Here is a 5,733-nt window from a genome sequence, read left to right as displayed (position 1 = left end):
CTTTTTGCACATGTGTAAAAATGTACCAAATGTATTAGCAGAGTCTTATTTGTATGCTATTTTAAACGCATAAATGTATATAGGAATCACAAGAGCACATACTCAAAAATGGTAATTAGCTATGTCAGGCTCAGCTACTTGGAAACCTGTTGCTCTCATGGCAAAATATCTTATATGTTGTGGGGGGTGGGATGGAGCGTTTTTTGATAACGCTCCAAGTTTTAATTAGAAACATAGCTCAAGACTATGTTGGTCTGTTTCCCTTGCAGCTAGCTGTGGTCATACAATGGTGCAGAACAATGAAATATGACTAGCCATGATGTGTGCGACCTTTAGGTCATATTCCAAAAGAGGAAAGAGGATGCCCTTTTCTTCCTCTAGGATGCAGACACAATGGTAAGAGCAGGAGCAGCCATATTGGACTGAGGGATGAGAAGCCATATTTCAGAAAAACAGAGCAACAAGTTACAGGGAAGCTAGTTCTCCAACCCCCACCATATAAACTTGGGATTTGTTATGCACAGACAATTATATGAGAGAGACATAATATTATACAAATGCTCCTCAACTTAGAGTGGGGTTTCATTCTGATAAATGCATCATGAGTTGAACATATAGTTAAGTCAGAGAAGGGTTAATGCAGTTTAACCTTCCAAACACTGTAGCTCAGCCTGGCCTGCTGTAAACATGTTCAGGATACTTGCATTGGACAAGAGTTGGGCAAAATCAGCACAAAGCCTATTGTCTAACAAAGTGATACGCACACACGGACATTCTGTAGACACGATAGGGTGCAAAACCTCCAAACACAACATCCAGAAAGCTGTCCACACAGGACTATCACTGTAAGTTCCAGTCATTCACCCTCATAATCCTGTGGGTTGGACGCCCCTGGCTGCCACTGCCCCATACTGAGAGTATCACATCACGTTTTCCTATCCTGGAAAAAGATAAAATCCAAAGTGCGGTTTCTACTGAATGTGACTTGCTTTCATAGCAGCCTAATGTTAGGAATTTGTGAGTCAGACCACCGTTAAGTTGAAGACCCTCTGTGTTTCCATCACTCTTCTCTTAGATATTTGTCACAGAAGCCAGAACTTTTACCCAAAATAGTACAAGGTGTGCAGCCAAAAAAGTTTGGAGACAACTCATTTTTAAGGTGACTCTTTTACATAGACATTGAGGCTCAAGGAGAAAAATGCTTTGAGCTCTTCACAGGCCTGTGATACCACTGCCCATGGAAGCCTTTTTCTTCTGCACTTTATAGACATTTAAAAACCCAGAGATTAACCACCCGGCGCAGGGAAAGAGGAAGGCAAGTGGCATGGAGTCCCTGCTGTGTGGATGCAGAATGCCCATGTGCATAACTTTATTGACTTTCTACAGCCGTCCTTCAGATGGACATGATTACTTCTTTCCATCATCCTAGCCAATGAAACATGAGCTCAACAAGATTAAATAATGTTTCCAGGAACAAACTGCCATAAGGGGTGGAGCGGATGCTGAACGTGACTTCAGATTCGTGGAAGTCCAAGGCCCACACCGCTCCAACCTCCACTCTTCCATGTGTTAGAGTCTGTAAACAAGTCAGGATGTGAGTTTCTTACCCTCGAGACCCTTCCTCTGGCATCTTCTCTCTTCTCTCACCTCACTTCCTTTCTACTTTCCTGCCCTCTTTCCTGCTTTCTAACTCCTGAAGCCAGACACGTGTCTTAGATAATCATCTGGAACAGTGTTTCTTAAACTGTGCCTTTAACATATGTAGCTATGTATTTATGCATGTATTGACACACACATGTGCATGTGCTTATCTCGAAAATCTCCACCTTTGTCATAGAAAAACAAAACATGGACCAATAAAACCATTTATGAGGCTGAGGATGTAGCTCACCTGTGGAGTGCTTGTCTAGCACATAAAAAGGCCGTGGATACAATACCTTACACCTCAAAAACAGGCAAAAACTTCTATGGGCCCTCAGTGTCATAGTAAGTTATTGTTAATATGAAATCACTTAAATATTTGCACATATAAAATATATATGCATTGTTTTTATGCAACTGCCAAACCCCCAAATACGGAAAATAAAATATCTCATCAATAAAATTCAAATTATCCTCAAGGTGACAGATGATAATGACATTGTCATAATGGCACATGCCTCTTACAGAGTTGACACAGTGTTGGTCCCTGTCTTCAGTCCATGTGATGATTCACTCTTTACTCCCAGTTTAATTCAACCACCATGACTGCTTTGTCATCTCACCTGTGTGGTCCTCTGGTTTTCTTGGCACAGGCATGATATCAGTGAATTTCTTTCGCTTGTACCAATTCCAGTAGCCCCGTTGGTTCCACTGTGGTCTGAAGCATAAGTGTGAACTCAGAGTCAGGCCCCACATCCAATGGCAGGACAGGTTAGAAGGTGTCGTGTAAATGGGCCAGAATATGCTCATGCTTTATCGTCATTGTTTTTAAAGATCATCATCTAAATGATGTTGCAAAAGTGAGAAATTGTTTTCATGAAGTTATGCAGCCTTAATTTAAGAAACAGAGTTCTAGAAAATGAGAAGTCCATGGGAATGACAGGTCCGGGATAGGTCTTCACAAGGAAAACCCATCCTGTTATGGAAATAGTCCCCTTGTGAAGAGGAAACTACCGAAAAACCAGCAGACAGGGATGCGATTGTGTCCTACAACCAGCCTGGCTTATTTTTCCTTCCAGATGAGAAAAACACTCTCTCTGGCTTCTCTGCAGGGCTGATGAGAATGACAAGGACACTCAAAGCCCTGGTGTGTGTCTAGCAGTGGCTCAGAGAGGGACACTGCAGAGAAGTAGAAAGATTGGCTTGCTTGGATGCCCCTGCCAAGCTGAGGTCTTGCTCTGTCCCTACACTGCTTTTCTGAGGGGCTGGATGGTGTACGTGGACTACTTTTCCAGGCTGCACTTTTGAGCCTTGACAATTAGCAAAAAGCCAGAAGTGACCTAATCCTGATGGCTCTCAAGACAGGAGAGGAGCTGGACAGTGCACTGCATTCAATGTCTGTGGCACATCAAGCTCAGCATTTGTTGATGTATTTGTTGCTATTTGTACACTGAAAATCTAGGGTGTTGGCTAGAGGTGGGCAATCACAAGAACAACTGTCCAATTAAGGAGGTTCCTATTTCTCACCAATTATATACCCTCTTCCATTCTACCACTTACTAAGTACCTACCATCACTAAACAGCTAACTAAGCAGCTACAACTGGGTGCCTGGTGCTGCTTAAATGTTTTATATTTGTTAGTTCACTTTATTCTCAAAATAATCAAATGAAATATTATAATTTCTTTTTGCATATGTAGGAGTAGAGACACACTAGGGTGACAAAACCTGAGCCACAGGAAGGGACTCACAGGGTCTTTATGTCTTAGAAAGCTCACACATGGAAACTGGTGCCTAGGGTCTTAAGTAACTTCCCCCCCCAAAAAAAATCTGTTGTTCTTAAATAATACTGAGTGCTTTCCCTGCTTGAAATAAGCAGGCATTACTCAATGTATTCTTTTTAAGCACAAATTCACCCAGGTGAGTAAACGTTTTTGTTCTAGCCGGGATTTTAAAGGAGCCACAATGATACTGTCACTGCAGTACCCTAACATCTTCAGGACCACAGATATGAGTGAAAGGTATTATGGTAAGAAGTGGAACAATTCTGAGGGAAAACAAAATCATGGCCTACCAGTTAAGGAATAAGATCAGAACACAGATAGAATACAGAGGTTTCCTAGGTGAGCTGAATGAACTGTGAGTCCCAGATGGAATGAGTGGTGCTAAGTGAAAACAAAATTATCCAACAGCAAAGACACATGATGAACCATCCTGCCACCATGAAAACCTGTCAGTACAGATTTGGGGGAAATGATGGGGAGATGGTGTCAAGTAAAAAATACAAGAAACAGAACTAGAAATGAATGGAAGAAAACAGACCAAAATGATAGTAGTAGTCTCCTGGAGGTTGTGGAGCCACAAACGATGTAGAACATGAGGTCGTTTTCATGAGTAATTAGTAATTTTTAATTTCCTTTATATTGTTGAATCCCTCTGAATTTTTTCACTGTTGATTTCATGCAGGGAATAACATTTCATCCCATGTTTTCCCATTTTAACCACACATCATGCAAAAGTTAATTACCCAAGGGACCTACCCTGTGCCTGGCTGTCCCTGCCAGCCCTTGATGATTCTGCCTATCAAAGGATACTTGTTGGAAATGGCACAAACTAATATTCAGTCTTTCTGGAAGGTTCCTCCAGGACCTATATGAAAACACCATAAACTCCAACATTTTTCTTTTTTAAAAATTAAGTTCATTGGGCTGGGGTTGTGGCTCAGCCATAGCATTCTCGCCTAACATGTGCAAGGCCCTGGGTTTGATTCTCAGAACCACGTAAAAATAAATAAACAAAATAAAGATATTGTGTCCAACCACAACTAAAAAATAAATATTTTTTAAAATAATAAGTTCATTAAAAATTTAAAAAACTTCCTGAGCACATGTTCACATCTTTCAAAAATCAAAAGATGTAAAAGTACACAATGAAAAATGCATTAACTACCCATTTCCTTTATTGATACAATTAATGCCACCAGGATCTTGTGTGTTCCTCTAGGGATATTGATGAGTACACAGATGCACTGACAGATATTCACGGTCCTTTTCTTAAAATGCAGGTGGGACCATGCTAGTTTAGCAAAGCATCTTATTTATTTCACCCCATGACTGATAAATATTCCATTATATGAATTAACACAACTCACTAAAGGCCCTACTGGTGGATGTGAAGCAAGAAAACACACACCTTTGAAAAGAAAGAGAAGGAGATAAATTCCTGTTTTTGTTGAATTTCTTCTTTTTCTTTCCACTGCTCACTCTGGAGGCCAAGATGCAGAAGTCTGATAATAATGAAGGGCAGTGTTTACATTTCGAAAGTTCAAGCACCTTCCAGAATAACAAGGCTGAAGGACAAAGCTCAGGAGCTTTGTAAACTTTGACATGATGGAAAACACTTATTTGGATCATTACATCAGCATTCAGGTGTTTCTCCTTTTAATGATTAATGTTTAACACTGAGAAACTCAAGGCAAGAAGGAAGGAAGCGGGTGCTTAGCCTTGGACTTGCTCTATCTCAAGGCAGCCATGTGCCACCTGTCCTCACCCACCAATAGGACATGGCCCAGCTTTATCTATGATTTTTAGCTTGACAAGTCCCAGAATGGAGAGGATGTCAGAGGAAACCCTCCCATATGGTGTGGAGACACCCCACCTCACACTCCCTTGTGTTAGAAGTCCACTCATTTGCACCCATGGCCCCTGGTGCCAGCTGTGTCACTGGGCAAGTCAGCCATTCTCAATCTGTTTCCACTTGGAAATGATGAAAGTCCTTGCCTCATTTCTCTCAAAGGGCTTATGTAAGAGCTGAGAAATGTGAAAATCACATGAAACAAAATACATTAAGTCTAGAGACAAAGGGCAGAGGGATGACGTGTAACACATTGTTATGGAGTCAGCCAAACCCAGCATTGAGTTTGACCTGCTCAGGACCTTGGAAGGAAGGCCGAGCCTCAATCAGTCACCTGTTGATTCAGAAAGAACACCTTTCAGCTTGCAGAATTGTGAGAATGGATGTAAACATATCTGAAAGTCCATCATGTTTATTTTTTCATCTTTTCTAGCAAATTTTCTTATTTTTTTAAAGAGA

This window comes from Callospermophilus lateralis, chromosome 13, assembly GCF_048772815.1.
Source record: "Callospermophilus lateralis isolate mCalLat2 chromosome 13, mCalLat2.hap1, whole genome shotgun sequence".
NCBI lineage: Eukaryota > Metazoa > Chordata > Mammalia > Rodentia > Sciuridae > Callospermophilus > Callospermophilus lateralis.
This window is presented reverse-complemented; position numbering follows the sequence as displayed.